General features: G+C 40.8%; 1 long non-coding RNA gene across 4 annotated transcripts in view; it reads right to left on the bottom strand.

Moving 5' to 3' along the window:
• LOC140120620 (uncharacterized) overlaps positions 1 to 25,378 on the bottom strand; it is a 69,515-nt gene that overhangs the window by 20,223 nt on the left and 23,914 nt on the right. The gene's annotated exons all lie outside the window — the stretch shown is intronic.

The raw sequence follows: 25,378 nt of genomic DNA, 5'->3' as shown, positions 1-25,378 counted from the left end.
TGGTACAAGGTATTCAGAGGCAGGGAGAGCTTGACTTCAATATTAAAGGAAACCTACCACTGCTCACATAGTTAAATCATGCGAGCAGACCACCCTGTAGGCTACCTAATGCTGATGCCAGCAAATAGTTTAGTTAGGCTCGACGAACTTTGGTTTAGCTAAAAAAAATGCTTACATATGTAAATGAGCCCTCCAGTGCTACCCTACGTCAACTTCGGGTTGGTGATGGCATCCGATGTTTAATTATTCCAGCCTCCTTCATATTACACGTCCTCCTTCAGGTGCTCATGGAAACGTATCACGCATGCGCAGACACTAAGTCTCGCACAGCCAGCCGTCGATAAGTGCCGAGAGCTTGGTGACGTCATGGCTCTCGGCACCTGACTAAACTATGTGCCGGCATCAGCATTGAGTAGCCTACAGGGTGGTCTGCGAGCAGTGGTAGGTTTCCTTTAAACTCTCCGCCCCTGACTATACAACTAACTCCAAAGTAGATTTTCTGGATGATGACACCACAAAGGGTCAAGAAAGAAACATCTTCTAGAAAGTGTTCAGCTGCTTTATAACATACTGGTAGTGGTTTATTAGGCCAATTTCTGATGATAGGTTCCCTTTAATCACTCCTGAAATTGTACATAGATGTAGTTTAGATTGATCTTCTCAGTTCTCTGTGATGAACTTATTTCAACCTCTCTATCTCCTACACTTACACGGTGAATAATTCCCTTGTGTTATATTATAAATATTCTCAACATATGATGCAGTGTTAGAGTTCCGTGAGGAGTGAATTGGGAAATACTTCCCCAGCATTATGGAGAGTGATACAGATATATCTGCTGTATTCAAGTTCTGATGTAAAAGCCAAGAGTGCCCAGAGATTGGAAGCAGCCAATAACAATTTGTACATTTGGAGCAGTACCATACATCCTAACAGCTTCCTTTTAAGTTGTGATCTCATCCTTCTATCACCGCCAAGCGAGAAGATAGTATGTTACTATGTTTTAAATTGATACATTTGCTTTTAGTATGTTGGCTAGCTCAAACAAATCAGGGCATACTATACATAACATGCACAATAGAGAAAAAAAAACAACAGCGGCACTTGCTGCTGTCTGCTAAATAACGTGCCAGGAGCTAATGATTCCCAAAGCTCATAATTGCTGGTTTAGGCTGGCAAACTGGTGAGGGATGTTCTAGAGAGCTGCTGTATGATTATCTTCTTATAAGGTTCTTTAGGTTTGTTCTTAAATTAAATTTGTATGTAAGTCAGAACTGTATTTATAATAATTGTAACTCGAGAAAATTTCTTTTTGCCCCAGCAACAATTTTCAAATTTTACAAAATTACATTTTTGCTGTAATGGAAACAAGGATTATAAATATAGCTTTGTTACACATATCATACAGCTGATCATTGCAGCCTGGGACTAAAGTAAAGCATCCAGAGAGCTTCACCAGAGGTCACAGTGGGCAGAGAGATCCGTCTGTAACTAAGAGTCGTCTGTAAATCAGGTGTCGTTAAGTAGGGGATCGCCTGTAGTTAGATAGCAACTGTTTATAAAATGGCATTGCACAGAGACTCTCTGAAAGAATTAGATATATTATCATTCCTTAAAATTAAAACCATCGCTCTTAACCAAGAACTTCCATTAAAATTATTTTAAGCTATGCATCTGTAAACAGTGCTAACAAAACTAAAAACCACAATCTATACAATGGGGTTTGATTTACTAATTTAAAAAGGCAGATTTAAGAGAAAGTTGGTACAGTTTCTGTTGTCAAAAAGGTTGTCCGGTTATGTTAATTTTTGGACTATTGCCCCCATAGTAAAAATAATAAAGAAGTAATACCTACCTTGGTCTATGTCTCTGGTACAGCACAGCACCTCCTGTTGCTGCCAGTTAAGAGGTTTATCATTGACTTCACATCGGCATAGTCCTCCCACTACAGCCACTGGGTGCAGCCTGTATTAGGCTGTAGTGGGTGTGCGATGCCACAGTGGTGGGAGGCCCTGCGCCTGAGCAAAAACATAGACGGTGGTAAGTGTTCGATCTTTATTGTTTATAAACCACCTTGTGGCCAATGAAAATTAAACTGACCAAAACCAGACAACTCCTTTAAACTATGGCTACCAACAGTATGAGTGAGGTTAGACTAGACCAGATTAATCACTTAACATTAGGCATAGTGATAAATCTAGACTTTTAGGTAGTGTTGAATTTATAGTTTTCCTATGGATACTCAACCAATGTTAACAAGCAATTTTACACACAGTGTTAAGTCAATCAATGGCCTCAATGGTAATGTGGACTTGTCCTCATCAGTCATGCGTGGTTTGACTATAGGTCATCGTTTAGTGATTGGCTGTAGTGGTCAAAGACTGCCAACATTGGGTACCAGGCTGCAACTGCATATACTGATGATCTGATGAACAGTGAAGGGATAAGATCATGTTTAGTATTGATAACATATTGACAAAATAAATTATAAATTCATAACAGAGCTCACCTCTCACCCACACTAATCTCAAGTGGTGGTTGCTGACGCCCCTCAAATGGCCAGGCCACATGCAGAGTTTGCTGCTCATGCACAGCCAACTTTCCATTCAGCCTGGTGCCATCACTCCTTTAACTACTTTTCAACATTAGTCCTGGTATGGTGTCTTGTTTTTAGTCTTAGTTAGGGCATCTCTTTCTTTATTACAACTACTTTAAAGGGAACCTGTCACCAGAAGAGGGATTATTAGTTGGAGACAGATTCCAATAGCTTATGTTGTGCTGATTTTAAAAAATGTCTTTGTTATCAGTTTATAATAATTTAATTTACATTACCAGGCTCCCTATGACCAGGGTGTGGTAAATCCTAGGGAAGGTGCAGCTGCAGCTTGTGTGTGCCCTTGTCTCCTCATGTCTTCTTCCTCCACACCATCCCCCTCCCTCCCCTATCTGTTCAATACACATGACAGGAAGTGCTAAAGGCAGAGGGAGCTGGATGACTGTGGAAGAGAAGAGACAGACAGACACAGGCTGCAGCTATCCCTCTCCTGGGACTCACCACATGCTTCTGGCAGGAAGCAATGTAATGTGAATAAAACTTATATAACTTACTGAAATGATTAAGAATGCTGATAAAGGCATCTTTAAAATCAGGATGGAACCTGTCACCAGCTAAAAATGACATACCTTTACAGGTTCCCTTTAAGCATGGTATACAACAGAACAGATGATAGTTGAGACTTTAGAAGTGGCATTTTATTATTATTAATGTGAGCCAGCAGGGTTTAAGAGCCAGCAGGGCCATACTACCATTTTTTTAACACGAAAAGCTGAGAAGGTAATAACTTCCTGTTATTGAATTTGGTTAAATTGGTCTGCAGCGCAAATGTCTGTCATTTGAAAGTGAAATACTCCATGAAAGTATTGTCTACATCTGTCTACATCAAAGCGATGTCTGCAAATTTAATAAAAACAAAAATATTTCACATTTATCCTCAAATTGTTTTACTACCATAAATTAGGAAAGTAGAGAATAACTTCAGATTGACATTCGGTTTCCTTCATTTAATAACTATTTGTGACAGCTGTCACAGATGATGATAACATACTGGAAAGTTTAACAGCCAAGAGACTATATAAATCCAGCTGTCATCCATCCTATATCGCAATCTTGTAAATACTTCTGTGTTTGTCTTCTTAGTGGGAGGCATAGATACACTTCCTACTACTTTGCTATATCTGATATTTCAGCTTCATTAGCTGACACATGTTCCATTAAGCTTTTTCTAAGCAGACGATGGCTTGAACATTTGCAGTGTTCTTTATACATTGTTCAGTCAATCACAGAAGATAGCACCTAGTTATTCAAGGTGCATCTGTCACATCAATAAATGTCCAGTCTCCACTGAGCTTTTGCTGTAATGCAGTTTATACTACGGATATTTTGGGGTGCATTTTTCTTTTTTACAAAAATGCATCTTTTTGGAATAATAAATATATATATATACATATATAAAATAGATATTTTGAATTTTTGTAACATTAAAATTTGCAACTGCTTCTGACTACATGGTTGTGGATTAGCAACCAGGGTTGATTAAACTTAGAAAAAGTCACTTAGTTTTATAATTTGATCACAATTTTTTAAGGTTTGGGATTGGAATACAGGGGTTGGGAACTACATGTAGCATAAGGATCCTCTTAGGGTTGGCTGATACATGACACGATTGTGGAAAGTGGTATGTAGGGAACTACAGGTTAAATTTGGGATCTCATAGCTTGTCCTGTTTCTGGTGTCCATATACAATGTCCCCCACAATGGTATTCATAGATAGATCATGGAAAGTGGCCTCCATAGTTTGGGATTGTGACATTATATCATTGTACCTTGTCTCCTTTTTTGTCACAGAGATCAAATTTAGACCAAAATCACACTGTATTGAAAAGATGCAACCACATCGAAACATTGCTGTCTACATTTGGGAATCTGTTCCTTCTAGAATAGATATACTGGTTTGGCGCTAATCCCACATCATGTCATTAGGCTTCCTGAAAGTCATGCTTGATGGTAAGGGGGCTGCATTACAAAGTAGCAAAAACAGGTATTCTTTTCATTGTCCCATCCTGCAAAACTTATTTGCTTATTTCCCAGAATTCACTAGTGGAGCATCAATGGCTGTAAGTCTCCACACGCCTGCAAGGAATTCTTACTTGGCAAAGGAAAGCTCTTACTCCCCGATGCAGATAAGCAAGTCAAATTTCTAGCCAATGCACCATGGGAGTATGGGAAAACTTGATACACCAGAAGTTGGGTAACCTTGATATATACATTAGGTAGGACCATAGCATCCTCAAGATGCTAAATATCCATTGTGTGTTTCTCTGGAGTGTGATTTACTGCTATTTTTTTTTTTGTTGAGTCTATCTTCCACACACCCACTGTAATAGTACAATATACTGTAGGACAAATGAAAGAAGCCAACACTGTCTGATATTGTAGCTAACCCCTCTAGAAAGCTTTCTATGTATATATGAAGCAATGTTTTAGCAAAGTTTCACCTTTGTATAACTAAAATATTTATATGTCACAAAAGGCAATTAAAGGTTGATGGACCCAAACAAAACTAGGGAGTAATATCCATGTGATCCAAACTGCATGAGTCATTAGGATACAAATATTTATGAGTTAGCTTCACACCAGACTAAACTATCTCTAGTTATGTCATTAGATACCAAATCCGCTTTACTTGTTAAATCCTTCAAGTTTTCCTTTTATAGGAGTCTCATTTGTATAAATTAATTACAGCTCCAAATTTATATTCCCCAGCAAAACAACTTATTTTTTTGCCGGCTCTTAGCAGGGTGCACCTGTGATGCCCCCTCACTTTGAAGATCCAGCCAGCACTTGTTAAATTGCCCCCCACCATCAGAGTTGTAAATCATATTAGCGAGACTTCCCATAGCTGCTTTACAACACATTCCACGCATTTTCCAACAGTGATGTCAAAGCCAAAGTGGAACACAGATAAAGACAGGTCAAAGAGTTCTCTTTGTATCCTTATTCTAAGTTATTTATGACAAAGATACAGCCCTCGGAGCGAAAAAACACTTCCCTGTGCACAGCAAGTGCTGACAAATTCATCTTCATCATTAGTATGTGCAGAAAATTCAATGAAAGCTCTTAACCTAGAGGGAGAGAAATGAGGCCCAGTAAGGTCTGAACTGTAAACAAGAATGACGGTAATGTTTTACAACCAAGTGGAAAGAAGGATGACTGAGATCTTTCTACAAAGCGATCAACAGCAAACCCCCGAAAAGGGCAGCATGGAAATAATTTACCATATCTGTACTATGGAGAACAATGCGACCATTATAACATTAGTAATACATTATCAGAATTGATGAAGTTGTTTAATACTATTCTTAGGAAAAATCATCAACATAAGAATGATGTCTAACATCCAACATTGATCACCGAAAAAAACAGCTCCACAACCCATGTAGTGGCCATGGAGGAGTACTGCACACAACTCTGGCACTGATTGGATTCTGCATTGATTCTATTGCTTTGTTCTAATACTGCACAAAAAGGATGATAAACACTCAACAAGTATGCAGACGTATAAGTACATTTAAGAATGCAAACATAAAACATGCATTTTTACAACCTGGCCTGATTAGACTACACAGCATGATTATGTTTTTTTGACCCTGCTCTCATTTGACCTGTTTCTTAGTGAAACTTTTGTACCCAGCAGGTTGGAAAAAACAATCAATGTAACCTACGATCTCTAGATTAACCTTCCCATAACTGATTGAAATTGACATTGGACTCTCTGACTTACCCCCCTGACATTGTGCCATTCTGACATTCTCTTCCTTTGGCATTTCTCTGGTGTATTAACCCCTGCCCTATACGTGTTTGCTCCTTTTGTAATGGCTACTCTGCACATGCAACCTAAAAAACTCAAGGCATAAAAATAGCGGATCCCTGCAAAGGGTTTAAAGGGTTGGGGTCTCCTACAATGTTAGGGTGCAGTGTGCAGTATTTTCCTCATACTTTTAAACGGGGACTACCATCTCCCACCAGGCGTTGCAGTCTTCTGCCAGTATGTTTTACAGAAATATAATAATAATAATAATTCCTTTATTTATAACGTGTACACAAATTCCGCAGCGCTACACAGTGTTTGCCAAATAAGTAATATACTGTGATTTCCAACATACATTTATTATTTCAGTCCATTCTGCCATTTTTAAGTTACTCCCAGTGTAATCCATATGCTCTTGAATTTTTCTATATGCTGCCAGAAGATTGTAATGATTGGGGAAGAGGTAGACCCCATATAAGAAATATTGTGATATTCTAAATTTCTGTGAAATATCTGTACCAATTTCAACATTTTTAATATGTTTTCAATTTGCATAAAGCTATGATTTAATTTCTAGTATGAATCTAAAACGTATACTGCAGCCTTCTGATATTGAGCTGCTCCTATGTTCAGCATGAACATCAGTATGTAGTTAACATATGGCAAATCGAATAATAAAGTGTAAACCGTAGGAAGCAATCAGCCTCTATTACCCATATTCAGTCAAGTGAAAGACACAAGAAAAGCTGTGAAATAAATGGTTGCTTTTTGACAACAGTTTGGTTCTGGGAAGGGAATTCCATACAAGTGTCTACGTGTATTTTACAAATATCTATCCTGTAGCTCATAGTAAGCCAGTGTTTAGCTAATTCTAGTTTTTTCTGGTCACTACCGGAAGGGATAGAATTAGATGTTTTTCAATGCCTGCCTGCTTGTTGTTAGTAAGAGCGAGCTCTTCCATGGTGACAGAACATACAACCTTTTGAGATACCATCACATATAAAAATATGTAACGTTTACAACAAAGTTGCCAGATCATTCCTTTATAGGGAACCATTTACCGCATATTCCACAAACACAGCTATTGGCAGGTTTCATAGAGCCTGACACCCTTTTTTAGCTATAAATTGTTCCCCTCAGTTTCCCATTTATTCAGCTTTATAATTTTACCTAGTATCCAAAATTGTCTGTAGCGAATCGAGGTGGACATGGCCTCCTTGTGATGAATCGAGCTGCCAGAGGGCGGGGCTTGAGTCCTTCCCGCTTGAGCTGTGGCGGGCTGAATTTTCTCCAACGCCACAGAGCTCTGAGGCAGGATTCGCACCATATGCGCAAGGGTGGAGCTTAGCCCATGCATCCTCGGGGTTCCCACGGGCTGGAATTAATTGCTGTGTAGCACAGAGTTTTGCAGCAGTTAACCCTTTCAATGCTGCAGTGGTGCTCTTTCAGCAGATGTAGCAGAGCTGACAAAGTTCTTTGCGGGGATTAACCTCATAGGTGCTGGAGCAGAGCTCTACAGCACATGGCAGCAATAAAACAGTCTTTCTTGTAGATCACAATCTTTTGGGCCTTAACCCGGATGGCAGTAGGGTTAGTCAGCACAATCTTTTAATAAAAGGACAGTCTATAGTGCCAGTATAAGGCACAGAAGTAAATATCCTGTTTGTGACGCCACTTGCTACATCCCCAACCGGGGCCTAGCCTTTTCTTGGGGGACCTGGAAGCAGCCGGGGCCCAGAATACCGGAGTGGCTGGTGGTTGCGGCCTTGGGTATGCTGATGTCATGGTGCTTGGTGTGGGGATCGGAGGGCAGTCCTACAGCCTCTCCAATCACATTCCAGTGTACATGGTGAAACACAATTGGCTGATAACTCATACCCAATTAACCCTTGCCTTTCCAGGTAGGATCTACAGCTGATTATTACCTCAGACTTACTGCACTACCAATTAGGCAAGTTGCACAGGCTCACCAGCTGGGGAGAGGCAGATAGAGGGCCCTATTCGCAACTACCCCCCTTGCCTATACATTGGCAGGGGTGTTACACATGGTGCTGTATATATAGAAAACTATTCTTCCAGGGATTGTAATGTTTCTGGGGAAGAATAGCATCACACGTATGTCACCTGACATATGGTGTGGGTACGCAGTAGCACACATGATGTTATTGGCCAATGTGTCTTATATTTGCTATGTACTGTAGTGCTGATGTGTATGTATCATGTGTCTCGGGAGGGAAGGTACAGGATTAACTGGGCTATTCCCAGCACACATCCCCATTTTCACTTCTGGTAACTGTGATCCTATTTTATTCCAAGTTTTTCTCATGCAACAAAAATGCATTTCTTTATCTTAGATAAGGCTAAGTGGAAATATTAATCAAAGGGACGATAATCGATTGTGACATAGTAGAAGTCATTGTGTGCAATAATAAGATTATGTCACTATGGCTCAGCCCCTAAAATGTCAATTTTACAGTTGTTTCTAGACAAGTAAAACAAAAACTAAAAATAATATTTATATCAAACTCAACGTAAAAAGAAAAATGACTCTGAGATATCCCTAATTCATTACAACTATCCACCATCTCCACAGCGGGCAGCAAATGTTGTAGGCAGATGCATAACTTTGCGTGTCTTCTTTTGGAAATAGCATCACTGACCATAAAAGTCAATAGGTCACCAGGACCCACCTGCCATCATCATGTCAGAAGCAGGAGGAAGAAAGCGCATATAGTAAATTGTCAGCTTTGCAGAATGTGCCCTCGGCTCAGCTGCCAAAATACAAGAATACAAAAACAAAAAAGGGTAACATAAATAGAAAAAAAAATTAAGAAAGATGTAAATATAAACAGCTCAAGTATATAAATCTATTTCTTATTTTTCTTTAATTGTAAAAAGTGATTAGGCGATGTAGAAGGCATAATCACGCTTGGCCCAGGAGCTTTAGATGGACCCATATGACCAGATTTTACATTGGGGCAGCAGCATTAAGTGATGCCTTGATTATAGTTTTTGAGAATGATAGGAGCAGCATTGTCCTTTACTTAATAAAGGATGAAGCCAGACTCATTTTGAGTACAGGCAGCGGACTGGCTCCTACTTTTGCCTTATTATTATAGGAATACATAGGATGGTTGAGATGTTGAATGCCTAATATGTATCAAGTACAGTGAGGTTACTCAGTCACGCATGAAGCATGCATGGCCTGGGGGCCCATCTAGTGTGGGGACCACCGGTGTATCCACCTGTTCCCCTGCAGGCCAATCTAAGCCTGTTTACAGATAACTGGTATTGCCACATCTGTAAGATGGGAAACAACAATAATCTTAATTTCTATAGCGTCATCATATTATGTAGTGCTTTACAAACTATAAGGGACATATACACATAAAATACTATGTTAGATAGTACAAACAGTCATATGGAACAATAGAAGTGAGGGCCCTGCTCGGAAGAGCTTACAGACTACCAGAGTAAAAGGGAGGAGGACACAGGATGGGTTAGCAAAGAGAGAGTTGAAGTTTTATACAGTTAGGGAATGGGATGGGATTGCCTAATGAGATGGGTTTTATGAGCATGTTTGAAACTTTTGCAGTTGGGTATAAGTCTGATAGTCCAGGAGAAATGGAGCAGCACAGGAGAGGTCCTGGTGACGTGAGTGGGGGGGTTCTAATTAAGAAGAAAATAATCTAAAATCACTGGCAGATCGTAGTACAAAGGTTGGGCGATAGACTGAGATGAGAGAAGAGAGGTAGAGAGGTGCAGCATTGTGCAGAGCTTTGTGGATGAGGTTGATTATTTTAAACTGTATTCGGAAGGAGACTGGAAGCCAGTGCAGTGACTGGCACAAACTGGTGGCATCCGTGTAGCCTTTGGTCTGAAAGATGAGCCTGGCTTCTGCATTAAGAATAGATTGGTGAGGAGAGATTTTTATGAGTAGATGACGATTAGTAAGGAGTTACAGGAATCTAGGTGAGAGTAAATCAGATAGCCAATTAGCAATGGGCGGATTCTAGAAATGATTCTGAGATCCAAGCGGCAAGAGCAAGCAATTGATTGAATATAAGGTGCAATGGACAGGCTGGAGTCTAGCACATGTTAATTTAATAAAACAAAATTTACAAAGTTATACCAAATAAACCCCTCCAGCTGTTAAATTACAAAATACAGATGGGAAGGTCCCCTTGTACTACTTACATTATCTGGATGTGGCATGAAGGACAGTTAAGACAGGTTATTTACTGCAGGGCCATGACGAGGGGTAGGCAAGGGTAATCAATTGCCTAGAGTGCCACCCTTGCCTCCCAAGCTTGGGAAAGGTCTTGTTCTCCCTCATTTTTAAGATGCACAAACCGCTAATTAGTGGATGCAGGAAGAGCAATATTACTGTGATGTTTTTTGAAACCATTATTGTTGGTCTCAGTGGCATTCGGCCACTGACACACATTAGTAATTTTAGTATAGCTGCAATGCAGTTAATCCGGGATAGTTTTTTCTGGAGCAGTCAAAGAGGTGGGTGGGATTCTCCCACATTCCAAGCCAGGCCTTACAAGTCTTATACACTCACCGGCCACTTTATTAGGTACACCTGTCCAACTGCTCATTAACACTTAATTTCTAATCAGCCGATCACATGGCGGCAACTCAGTGCATTTAGCCATGCAGACATGGTCAAGGCAATCTCCTGCAGTTCAAACCGAGCATCAGTATGGGGAAGAAAGGTGATTTGAGTGCCTTTGAACGTGGCATGGTTGTTGGTGCCAGAAGGGCTGGTCTGAGTATTTCAGAAACTGCTGATCTACTGGGATTTTCACGCACAACCATCTCTAGGGTTTACAGAGAATGGTCTGAAAAAGAAAAAACATCCAGTGAACGGCAGTTCTGTGGGCGGAAATGCCTTGTTGATGCCAGAGGTCGGAGGAGAATGGGCAGACTGGTTCGAGCTAATAGAAAGGCAACAGTGACTCAAATCTCCACCTGTTACAAGGCAGAAGAGCATCTCTGAACGCACAGTACATTGAACTTTGAGGCAGATGGGCTACAGCAGCAGAAGACCACACCGGGTGCCACTCCTTTCAGCTAAGAACAGGAAACTGAGGCTACAATTTGCACAAGCTCATCGAAATTGGACAGTAGAAGATTGGAAAAATGTTGCCTGGTCTGATGAGTCTCGATTTCTGCTGTGACATTCGGATGGTAGGGTCAGAATTTGGCGTCAACAACATGAAAGCATGGATCCATCCTGCCTTGTATCAACGGTTCAGGCTGGTGGTGGTGGTGTCATGGTGTGGGGAATATTTTCTTGGCACTCTTTGGGCCCCTTGGTACCAATTGAGCATCGTTGCAACGCCACAGCCTACCTGAGTATTGTTGCTGACCATGTCCATCCCTTTATGACCACAATGTACCCAACATCTGATGGCTACTTTCAGCAGGATAATGCGCCATGTCATAAAGCTGGAATCATCTCAGACTGGTATCTTTAACATGACAATGAGTTCACTGTACTCAAATGGCCTCCACAGTCACCAGATCTCAATCTAATAGAGCATCTTTGGGATGTGGTGGAACGGGAGATTCGCATCATGGATGTGCACCCGACAAATCTACGGCAACTGTGTGATGCCATCATGTCAATATGGACCAAAATCTCTGAGGAATGCTTCCAGCACCTTGTTGAATCTATGCCACGAAGAATTGAGGCAGTTCTGAAGGCAAAAGGGGGTCCAACCCGTTACTAGCATGGTGTACCGAATAAAGTGGCCGGTGAGTGTATAAGGCCAACGGTGTCCAGTGAAGAGGGATGGTTGCACAATTTTGTTTGTCTACTTGGGGCACCAAATTTGTATGCCCGGTCTTTATATACTGTAATAGGTTTAGTTTTTGATAATATATTCCTCTTTTTTGTATTTTTTCACACTAGAGAATAGTAAGAATAAAGTACTGTATCATCCCACAGTTCACTGAATCAGAGAAGACATGTATAAAGCATCTAAGGAATATTTATACACTCAGGATTCCCTACGTTTTTAACAAGGTTTCTATGAATGGTTACGCTCTGTAAAGAGCCACGGTTGCCTAGTAAATGTAATAACATCATCATCAGTTCCTGTCATACTTCTTAGCACACATGTCAACCATCTGATTGCTTGGCCTCAGTACAGAATTATCTGTAAGCTTCTGCCCATTTCCAGCCGTTCATCATTAGAATCAAATGCATAAGATTTACTGTATGTAAACAATAGGCATTTCTCCAAGAAGCTTTAACAGCCTATAAAGACTAATTATTTACACAGCTTTACTCGAAAGTAGCAGAATGACATTACCAAATTAGGTACTTTCTGTAGTTGTGTATAATAGTGAGCCCGGGTGCAGAGGGTGTGGATTTAGGAGCCTTAGGGGGCCCCATAAGACCAGTAAGATCATATAAAGACCATCTTATGGTAGAGATTTTTCATTGGGACACAGCAGCTTCAAGTTACTCCTTTTGAGGTTGACAAACAACAGGGGAAAACATGCAAAAACAGTATATGGTCCATTTCTCATCATCATCATAGCATTGCTATGAAATATTAAATGGAGTTGATCTGTGTGGGGGAATATTTTTGAGATTGGTGCATAACCCAGAGGTTAGCATGTTATCCCCTATCCTGTCAATAGGTCTAAAAATAATCGGCCAACTCATTTAATATTTATATTTAAAAGGAATGTGTTGCCACAATCTACCTACTGAAACTATCTGCATCATTTTGTATGACTATGCCCACACATGCCACCCTTACCATTTTTATTACTGTCCTTTTGTTCCTTCCATGTTAAAACTTCACTTTAAAAATATGACAATTAGGCTGCAGATCTCACTGGACCTAAAAGTGACATAGCTGAGGGAAAAAGGATGAGAGAAAGTGTTGTGCAGCGGAAGTGCAACACCCCTGCAAATGCAAGGCAGAGCGGTTGTTCCGAATACGTCACAATATGTAGCTTGCAACCTGTGTGGAGTCTGATCAACCCCACAGCAGGTCACGACACAACAAGGGGAACACTGCAGAAGTAGATCCTGCCTGGTAAGGCAGGAGTTAATTGTTTAATGTGATGTCTTTCCATCAGCCAATCACATCGGTTCTAATGTTGTATTGTAAGCTGGGGTTCAATTGGAAGAGTAACCACCACCTGACCAGTGGGAGTAATAAAACCCCTGGTCAGGAAAGTTCTAGAGATCACAAGACAAGAGTCAGTCAGACAGACTGAGTAGTCAGTCTAGTGAGGTGAGAGAGACCAGTCCAGTCAGAATGACTAGTCAGTCAGTCAGAGCAGTAAGACAGTAGAGCTCTGAGGAGTTAGTGAGAGTAAAGGGGTATGTATCATCCTACCTTCAAGGGTGATATCTGAAGTAACATAGGACAAGCTGAAGCATCCTACTAGGACACAGCTATCTCCCAGCCTGCCCCTGCATCCAGGCTGGTGATCAATCCCTGTAGTTCTCTCTCTCCAAGTGCATCCCCAGCCTGCTACCATTGTTAAGATTCGTTGGACACGATATCCACTGTTCCTGTTGGTTCCAATAAAGAAATGTAAGTTGTTTTTAGACAACGTCTGCCTCCGTCTGATCCCTGCTACTACGGCTGTCACCATCACGGGCATCCTATCCACTACACAGGGACTCATACTCCAGACACCAAAGGGTTGCCCCAGGGAGAACTATCATAACAGCCTCTCCCTCATCATTTCTTGCCAACACCACCTGCTGGAGACCTGCCAGGCTGTAGGACAGCCCTCCGGTCCCCATACCAAGCACCGTGACACTAGCGTGCCTAGGCTGCAACCGCCAGCCACTCAGGTACTGCGGGCCCCGGCTGACTCCAGGCCCCAAGAAAAAGGCTAGGCCCCAGTGGGGGATGTTGCAGAAGTGTATGTTTTGCAGGAAGGAGCAGCTAGAAAATTACAAAAAAACAACTATAGAAGGTGTGCGTGTGCATAGCCCTACACAACATAGCAGTTATTTTGGGTTAGGTAACATTTGACTGAATACAAGTATACCTGTTTTGGTCTCAAATTGGGGACCTGTTCCAGACCTACAACTCATATGACCAAGGTCACGCTCCCAAACCCACTGTTATAAAACCAGAACCACCCTTGGCTTGGTCCATAGAGGCAGAGGTGTCAAGGGAGTAAAGAAACAGCGATGAGTTGTTTCCATTCTCCCATCTGGTCTCATGGGTGTTAATGGGGGCCTGGCAGGATCCCCATATACAAAACCCTTCTTCTACTGTTGCATCTGCTTCACTTACATACATACCTTATATACTCGAGTATAAGCCTAGTTTTTCAGCACAAAAATATGTGCTGAAAACCCAAACTCGGCTTATACTCGAGTAAACAAAATATAGGCTTTACCGGGTTTTTGTGGTAAAATTAGGGGCCTCGGCTTATACTTGGGTCGGCTTATACTCGAGTATATACGGTACATTAGCAGGTTAACAACCTGCTTTTAGTTGTGAATCCAAAATGGGGAAAAATATGACAATAGTAAAATGAGTAGAACTTCTAGGCTGCATTAGTCAGTAGGATTTTATGAGGTGACATCTAACTGCATCCACCAATGACGTTTTTTTTAGCAACAGCTACAAATGGATATTTACATGAAAACCTCAGTCAAGGAGAACAGAGAAAAGTAGCGAACCACAAACCAGTCTTCACTTACCGCTCACTAGGCATTTATGTAACTTGTACTGATGAACACACTGTAAAAGGGGTGATGACGGAAGATTCAATAATGTTAAACCATATTTAAGCAACCTCGATCACATAAAACTAAATGTAGTGTATTAAATGAAGTAAATAATGCTTAGTCATTATAGTCAGGGAACGTCCCCTTCCATTCCTAGTGACTTGACTTTTGATGAGCTCCCTAATCACATGACGTGATCCATGGCATCAGCAGTGGGATGGGGAAAACAACATTATCCTACCTGCAACTTTCCTGCCCTTCCTCCAACATATGCAGTGTCTATATTAAAAAAATAGGCCTGAGCTCCTATAGCATAGATTGGATTTCACATAATATAAAATAAAATCTGTTACTCTATTCTACAGATACATATATTTATAGGGATGCATGTACTAGTACTTGTACCAAACTAGCCATTAACCAACACTATGCTACTATGAGAGGCATGGCCCTACTTTAACTGTAAAAGATATACATATTTATATACCCACAAATGTGATTTATAGCAATACAGTATATGTACAACATATATACATACATACAGCATATACACATCACATATGCACATATTCATCAAATACACACATATATACAATACCATATAACAATACCACATACATACATTACCATATACAGACATATAGCATATACACACATAATACAAATATACATACAAATATATATACAGACATATAGCATATACACACATAATACAAATATACTTACAAATATACATACAAATACAGTATATACATACCACACATACAGCTAATTAACACCTCATCTCAAGATGCTTTTGTCAGTTCACTTAGAGGACAAGGGTAGATGATCCCTTTATGATAACTCTAAAAAGTGTCCTTCCCTACTTGACAACCACCCTAAATGATTGTTGACACTACTACACTGAAGTAGGTGAGGGATAGGGAAAAGGCAAAAAATGTATGCTGCAAACCCAGGAGTCAAAACCAGAAGAGTGCATCATTAATCAGAAAATAATCAAAATATAAACTAAGGTCCCACATAAATGCAATGGATAGTCAGAAAACAGAGTGGATGTTATTTAACTAGAACCCAGATGAAGGGTAATCCACATACATGTTAACTAAATAACTGTCAGTGACCTCCAGTCCCAAGGAGGTTTAATAAGTGGTTCACAAGTTGATTGTGAAGCCGCTAGAGGAAACCACTGAAAGTTTTAATCTTTGCCCACTGCTAGTACAGCCAATTAACCTGTAAGAGCCTTGAGAGGAAAGGAGGGGGATATGTGTATTTTATGATTTCGTGAGATTTAATTAAATAATTTGCTTATTCATGTGTATTTGATTAAAGAGAAGGGACACACCTTCCAGAAGTAAGCTATACTCACACATATTGTTTAGTCTATTAGCGCTCTGTGAGACTTCCGGCTATTAGAAGGAGCAGGTGTTGTCCTGGTGTGAAGTCATACATGCCGTGCTAAGACATGTTTTGTTCACATCGGTTTTAATTGTTACTTAATGCATACAGGAAAAATGCAAAGCAATCCAGGAAGAGGAAAAATTTCATTTCAAAAAAGTATTTTGTACGGCGTGACATGAACATTATTGAATGTAAGCGGCTGCTGTGTACAGCTGCTGCTGTTTACGTTGCAGAGATAGCTGCTATCTATCATCAGACACGTAGCTTAGAACTGGAAACAATTAGGACTGTGCTGCTTAAAGCCACTGCAGCACTATGTTAATATCAGTAGGGCAGCCACAATAAAAGTGCAGCTTTGTATGGTATTGTTCTGCTAGTACTACGGCTCCTTGTCTGATGACCAGAACTATGTAGATTTAGTATTGTGCAGATTCATATGTCTGTCATATAAAATGTACACCATGCAATAAAGTTTTTTTAGCATTAGGTTATAGTTAAGATTAGTTGAAAAGGCTTTTTATTACTGTTTGAGTTGTGGGATCCATATATAAGGCGTTGCTATGTATAGCGGTACCTTTATCGGGCCAAGAGCCTAACTGTTATACCACTCAACTTCAAGGGCCTTACTACTAACCAGCACAAAAGATGTGCCAACAGCCGAATGCAAGGTCTGCTCTAGGTTTCAGTAGGCCCCTGGCCGACAGAGCCTCAGTAGGCCCCTTTGCAGTAAACCCATGTGGCGGCATTATAATTCAGAAACTAAAACAGTCTCCTGTTCCGCAAAATATTCCCTAGTTTCTCATACCAAACAGCCCCCTCATGGTTATTTAATATAAGCCCGCCTCACCCCAATGCACCCCGCCCCAGCAGCCCAGGGCCCCGGCACTTGCCCAGGTAAGCGAAGTGGCCGAATGCCACCCCAGAAACCAAATACTGCATTCGTACAATAACTTATGTAGACCCCAGATCATATAATTAATACAGTGCACAAGACAATAATAATTGCGGAAATCATCCTAAGCAGAAGATAATAATGACTATAATATAGGAGACCCATATTCCAGCAATATGGGGATGAGGGATATGCATCTATGTTGGGGCAACCTCTGGTGTAAGTGACAGACCATGTAATGTGTATGAGGGTGGCTGCCAGCTATCCTCCATTGACTGATGTTAACAGAAGAAAAGGATCGGGCAGTTGGATTTCAACATGCCTGATCTTTTTTCGTTCATGAATCTTGGTCCATGATTATAGTGATAAAAAACGAAACTCTTAGAACAACGAATTGAAAGAGTATCGTCGTTCTGTTCTGACAGATGCTCATTAAACAAACAGTCATCTTTCAACTCCTATCTGTGATTTCACATTTCCTGTATATTTGTTGTAAATCTGTGTTTATGTGTAAAGCAGAAATCATGGCACGTTCTGCATGTGGCCAGTGAAATGTTTTCATGTATCTTCCTTAAACCGTCACGTTTTTTGATCCATGTTTTTTTTTTATGTGTGTGGTTTTTTTTTTTCTTTTCCAACTTTTTCAACTTGTGCTTTGTCATTACAGAACTGTTTCTGTTGCTTTGTCATTAAATCAGGATCCAAGGGTCATTGCGTGTCACATCCAAGAGAGATATTGAGGTCAGGATTTACAGACTGATTAAAATCAAAGTTGAAAGGAACCGCATTTATTAAATTGTTTATGCTACTATTATACATGTATATTTTAATATTGTCCCCGCTGGAGACTTTTTAAACTTCTTTCATTTTCCTGTGACAGAGATTATACTGTAGAACAACAATACCTTTTATGTGTGAATTATAATAAAACAATGTGAGTAAATCCATACAGTAGATTTATTTCACAGTATAAACGATCCAACATCATACTTCTATACCGTTATTGATGTAAAACTACATAGTAATCTGAATACATATTCACATCTCACATAAGGCTTATAACTAGAGATGTGCACCCCATGCCCACAGCCTGTTAATATACTGTTTAGAGACTCTCGCAGGACTCCTCAATGTAGACTTCTGGTGCCTGAATACGGTCCCATCCCCATTATCTCATAAGGTAAGAACTCATAGCAAGAGCCATTTACTAAAGATGTCTGTGCTCCACCAGTATACGCTGTTAGTCCATCCGAATAGTTGGTGGATTATGCTCCCAAGGTCCACACCATTTGTGGCCAAGAGCTGTGCTTCACCACTATTCCTAGGGTGACCATCCTGCTAGTGGTCTAGCCCATATCTAAGAAAAATGATCTTTCATACAATCTGTTTCTGGTGAAGGTCTACCACGACCGGAATGTCCTAGAGATATATTGTTGGCATAACTAAAGAGCATCAGAAAAAGAAATATTTTCAATGAGTGTTCAATACTTGCTTTAATGTTTAATGCTTTAATGGAAATCTATTATCAAATCAAGCATAATAAACAAGGGACACCTACTCATAGATCCGGGCACCGCGACTGTGGTAATCTTATATTTGTTGCCCATGGCCTCCCTCCTTCTAAAATAAGAAGAGTTCTGGGAGATATTACCAGCTTCACACCCTGTTACACTGTTCAAAAACACCTCCCCCTGTGAAACTTCCTCTGCTGCACTGAGATTACATCACACAGAAGAAGGGGTGATTTGCTGAGGGAGCAGGGGAAGATGAGACAGTGTGAGGAACCTGTGAAGCTAGAGCCCTTCAGGCTCATTCGCATATTTTTAAAAGTTGATTTTAGACGGACAGAGGCCATCGATAACAAGTATAAAAAGATTACCACAGTCACGGATCTATAAGTAAGTGTCCCAGGTTTACTGTGAAACGGGCTCAGTTAAACCGATCCCCCCCCCCAAATATAATTCTCATTCAGTTATTTGGATTTGCAGTGTAGAAGGAGCTTAGAGATATAACCGCACACTCTGTATCTTCTCTGCATATCACTGATAACAATGACCTAAAGGACTGTTAGTGTTAGTGACGTTATCTGTGCTCTGTATATAAGGACAGCAGGAAATGCATAGATAATGTATATGTTCCCTGATAACCAGTGCCACCAATGTAAAGAATAAATGTAACAAAATGTAAAAATGTCAGTTAAAATAAATTTGACTTTGATCATAATTAAAGATATTTTAAAGATTTTTAAAAATTAAAGACCCACCCTTTCCCCAAAAAAACAGTGATCACATCTCCGAACCCAATTTGGACACCCTGCATAACATAAATGGGCTGCGCATGGTTACCAGATGCTACTGGAATAGGGCACATTTACTTACCCGTCCCATCGCGATCCCTGAGGTGCGTTGTCCAGCGAGGATTCAGAGCTGCCGTGATTTATTAATATTGTGCATCCACTTTCCTGCATGTGTCGCTTCCCCGGTGAGGTCCGCCGGAGTTCACCATCATGTAAGTGCATGGCTTGCGACACAATTTTGAATGTTAATTCCCGCGCTTAGTCTGAATCAGTCGGGTTGTCTGATGGCCACACCCCCGATTTGTGTCGCATGAAAGTCCGGTTGCATGCGTGCAAAATAGAAAAAGTCAGGAAATCCGCCGAAAATGCGGCCCGCGGACCCTTAGTTAATGTGCCCCAATATGTTCAAGCAAAATGTACATTATGGCAAACACACAATTTCATGCCACAAATTTTTACCCGTTATACCTCAGATGCGCCTAAAGCTATGGAGGGTTAATAAACGCTAAAATAGTTTTTTTTTTTCAGTGATAAAACTATTTCATACATTATACAATGTACACATATTTGAAATTGCTATGGAAAGGAGAAATAGAGGATACAGTTTAGAGGAAATTATCTCAACAATCTTAAAAAGTTAGCTGGGCAAAAATCAGGAAAAACTCTTTTTTCTATGTCTTTGACCATATTAAAAAAAAAATCCTATTTATTTCTCCTGTTTGCTATTAATAAAGACAATAACAAAATTTGAACAATAAAATGCAGCATTCCAAAGGGGTCACAAAGGTTAAAAAGGATCATGAAAATGCGTCTCTCCCGATTTTCTAACAGTTACAACGACTTGGTAAGAACTGGTTTCCATCTTTTTAGCCACTGGGTTATGCAGCTCATACATAGGGTAGCGCTGTTACTATTCATAACAGGTACTACAAACGCTACCGCTGCTATCTATTTTTGATAAGAACCATAAACATATGGTCCAACAGCAGGCTTCAGGCCTATGTTAGCCCAGTTTCTTGCCATTTAGCTCCCTCACTTACCTGTTACTCCACGTTGTCCGGGTCGGTCCGCTTCTTTTTCTGTATTCCACCACTCGTGTTTTTATTGTACTTTTATTGTATTTTATTGATACTCATAGGGCGGTGCCATCTAATGTTGGCACTGTTCAAGTTATTGTGGTTAGGTGTTACTAATAAAGATCAATTTCTTATATGCATCTTTCTAGTCTGTCCCTCTTTTCCCTCTCGTTGAGGGGTATATTTGTTTTCTGCTGTGTATTTGTGTAGAGAGTCAGCTCTTGTCAGCTTCTGGAGGAAGGTCTTTATATATCCGCCCAGTCCCACCTTGCTGTCCAGCTACACCTTGCTGGTTCTACTTATCTCCTTATACCATTCTCTTTTGCTGATTTTTATGGCTTTGTTATTCTGTGTATCCGGCCTCTACTACATCACTCAAACTATCGCCATTGATTTGATTCTTTACCTTTGCCACCATCTTGGTTTTGATTCAGTTCTGTCTGCCTTGGCTTGTTTGTCTGTATATGTTGTCTTTGTTTTGTCTCATTGCGTTGACGCATTTCGTTTTCTAGTGTGAACACTCTCTGATTTCTTGTTACTTGTCGACTTGACCTTGTCATGGCGGTTTTATCTGCTGTAGGCAGGGCCATAGCCCACAAGGACGTCGCAGGGTTAGCTTGCCACCACTTACCCAGTTTGACAGAAAGCACCAAGTCTGGTTGTGGTTTCCCTGTTGCTGAACAGGTAAGTAATACACATGTTAAGGAGCTGGAACTCCTAAATACTTCATACAATGCTGAAAGCTGAAAGTATAGACATGTGCATATTTACTAAGGTCCTGCGGCCGCATATCTGTCAGGTTTTCTGTCGTTTTCGGGGATCGCGCCAGGGATTGTGTTGCATGGGATTGGATTGTGTCGTAATTGCGCCGGCTTTCACGTGACACAAATGGGGGGGCGGGCTGATGGATGTTCCGACGGATTCGGACAACGCGCTGGATTTAACATTTAAAATTGTGTCAAGCACTTACATGCATCAGGAAGAAGGTGAACTCCGGCAGACTTGATCGGGGACGTGACAGATGCAGGATACCTGGCGCACTATCTTAGTGAATCCCGGCAGACTTCATCCTCGTCAGACATTCCGGATCGGGGATCGCGCAGGGACCAGGTAAGTAAATGTGCCCCTTTATGTTCATGTCCATTATATAAGTTCCCAAATATCTATAGATCTAAGTGTACTTGAGAAAGGGCACTGGGTGGAGCACAAGGTGCTATGGCTCAACTCCTGCTCACTGCCTCCCACCCACCAATAGACTTTTCTATAATTTGATACTTTTGTGAGCTTCTGCCCATCTAGCTAGCAAGACAGAATTCAGCAGAGATTTCAGAGTGAAAACTGTTCAGGCAAGGAGGATGATAAGAGTCAAACGTTAGTCACTAAGTAGTGTTGAGTTAATGTGCAGTGCTGATAGACAAATGACAAGCCACAAAGGGATAGGAATTGGTATACGGAACTTACTATGGAAAATGCTTTCAATATGTTTTAAATAGAGAACTTCATGAGAAAATTATGACTGCTATGTACACTTTTTTTTGTTTCCCAGTTAGTGGTATTTATTTTGCCCCTTCTGTCAGGGTTTCGGGGCTGACAATTGTAATGGGATATTCATACTTCACTCTGAGCATCCATTGTGTATGTTCCATGTTTGTCACATGCATATTATAATGCAGACTTTTATGTTATTGATATTCCCATTCCTTGGTTGTCTTTGATGATAAAAAATGCCCCTCCTGTCTCTCTTTGCATAGCAAAGGAATCAAATGCTTCTTTATACCCTGTGACACCAATGGTTTCATTACGTACATTGATTGACGTGTTGCTTCGAAATCCACATTTGTACTACTATCTAGACGGAGTGCAAACTTACAAATTCTACCAGCTAAATCAATAATGTTGTTTTGATGGATGATCCAGAGATCCATATTTACTCACAGCCAACATATTAAATGCAGAAGAGCACTTAGGCAAATAAGTGTTGCACATCTTTTGATGCATGGGCATTAGAATCACCCAACGGATTCATAAATATTTACTATGTGATGCAATTGCTAAAAATGAAAGCGTACGATCCATTTTGTTTCCTTGTAAATGACATTAGTGCTCTCCAGAGAGTAGAGCCACCCCCTTTCTGCAATAGGATAGAGTAGGCCGGAGTGGGAAACGGAAAAAGACATTTCCTTTGATGCTGTAATCCTATCAACATACACTGTCAGAGAAGAAAAATATCCCTCTAATGTAAATACAAAAACATAGGAAATGGCTGAAGTTAAAAGAGTGATTTTTAAGCAAGATGATCCCATCGTATTACATGAAAAGCCTTGCCACATGTACAGTCCAGCTGTAGAATGCAAATCCAGCCATGTCTAAAGGTAGATAAAATTATATTTTATAGCATAAACTTCAATCATTAATTTAAAAATTGATGTCTAAACTTTAAGTAATAGAAAATACTTTTAAAGGAAATCTATCATCAAAATGAAGCATAAAAAACCAGGAACACATACATACAGATCTTATTATATTGTTATCCATGGCCTCCTTCCTTCTAAAATCAACTTATGTTCTAATGAGCGTGAAATGCTTCAGAGGGCGGTACTAAAGCCTTGTTGTGCTTCAGCTTCACAGGTTGTTACACTGTCTTCTCTTCCCCCCTCAGCACTTCCCCTCCCTCTTCCTGATGTAATCTTACTACAGCAATGGAAGTTTCAGCACACAGTGGGAGGGGAGATGTGCTCCGGAACAGGGTAACTGCATGTGAAGCTACAGCATAGAGGGGCTCCGGTAAAACCTTCCATAGTACTTAAGGATGATTAGCATTAAAAGTTGATTGTAGAAGGAAGGAGGCCATGGATAACAAATATAAACAAATATTACCACAGTTCCCCTGATGAAGTCACTGTGAGTGACGGAACGAGTGGGGTGGACACGCTCATTCCCTGGTTGCCTGGGTTTCTTTGCTCTTTTTTGTACAGCCTTGCTGACTTCAGGTTTTTGCATTTAGGATGATCATTGTGGTTATTATGCCCTGGATATGCTGAGCATATAGTGTCTGTACTTGTATTTACCAAACTGACTATAATATAATTGTTTGTTTACATGCACTTTATTGTATCATATGAATTAGGGATGCCTACCCTCGCCCCTATTCTGTGTGTATTTGAGCAGTGACTAGAGATGAGCGAACACTAAAATGCTCGGGTACTCGTTATTCGAGACGAACTTTTCCCGATGCTCGAGTGCTCGTCTCGAATAACAAACCCCATTGAAGTCAATGGGAGACTCGAGCATTTTTCAAGGGGACCAAGGCTCTGCACAGGGAAGCTTGGCCAAACACCTGGGAACCTCAGAAAAGGATGGAAACACCACGGAAATGGACAGGAAACAGCAGGGGCAGCATGCATGGATGCCTCTGAGGCTGCTTAATCGCACCATTATGCCGAAATTATGGGCAACAGCATGGCCATGACAGAGTGACAGAATGAAGCTAGATAGCATGTAAAACATCCAATAATTGACCCTGACACTATAGGGGACGGCATGCAGAGGCAGAGGCAGCGGCAGCAGGCTAGAGAGTGGCATGGCGACATACCCTAATTGGACTCAGGCTTCAAACCAATGGGTGTCAGAGAGGAACCAAAGGAGGTGAGCAAGAAGCGCTCAAATAATATCGGTACATGATAAAAGTTTGCCAGTATATTTTGTGGATTACACAGCAGGGTGGCGACAAAGTTAACATGGAAGCCATGAAAACAACCCAAAATTCTGCCTGACACAGCTCGTTTGATAAGGGGACCATGTATGCTTACAGTTCATGCCAGTCGCTGCACTGGCTGCCAGTCTCCTTTCGAATACAGTTTAAAATAATAATAACCCTCATCCATAAAGCTCTGTATAATGCTGCACCCCCCTACCTCTCCTCTCTTATCTCAGTCTATCGCCCAACCCGTGCTCTTAGATCCGCCAGTGATCTTAGATTAACCTCTACCCTAGTGCGGACCTCCCACTCGCGTCTCCAAGACTTCTCTAGAGCTGCACCAATTCTATGGAATGCTCTGCCCTGGACTATCAGACTAATACCTAACCTCCAAAGTTTCAAACGTGCTCTTAAAACCCATTTCTTTAGGCAAGCCTATAACACTCATTAACTGCATGAAGTTTTAACTCTTCTACTAACCCGTCCTGTGTCGTCCTCCCATCTGTTATCCAGCAACCAACAGGCACCAGACTTCTCTGCAGTCCCATTCACCCTGGACCTGGTATATAAGATGACGGCTGAGTGGTTCAAGCGACAGCAATTCCATTTATTATATTTTGTTCTATTCCCTAAGAAGAATGGCTTGACCGTTAAATATTCTTTTACCTCGTGTTACCCCATCATCTTCATAAACCGTAAGCTCTGGCGAGCAGGGACCTCACTCCTGTTGTTCCATACAAATGTTGTGCTCTGTTACAATACATTTGTATTTGTTTCCTATGATTTGTAAAGCGCTACGGAATATGATGGCGCTATATAAATAAAGATTATTATTATTATTATTATGGAGGCAGTGAACTAGTAGTAGATTAAAGGTGCTGCAACTATGTTAGTTGGATCTTGGGATGGAGCTGGCGCTCTGCAG

This window comes from Engystomops pustulosus, chromosome 3 (assembly GCF_040894005.1).
Source record: "Engystomops pustulosus chromosome 3, aEngPut4.maternal, whole genome shotgun sequence".
NCBI classification, from domain to species: Eukaryota; Metazoa; Chordata; class Amphibia; order Anura; family Leptodactylidae; genus Engystomops; species Engystomops pustulosus.
Note: the sequence above shows the minus strand (reverse complement) of the source record. Positions and strands in the feature narration are given on the sequence as shown.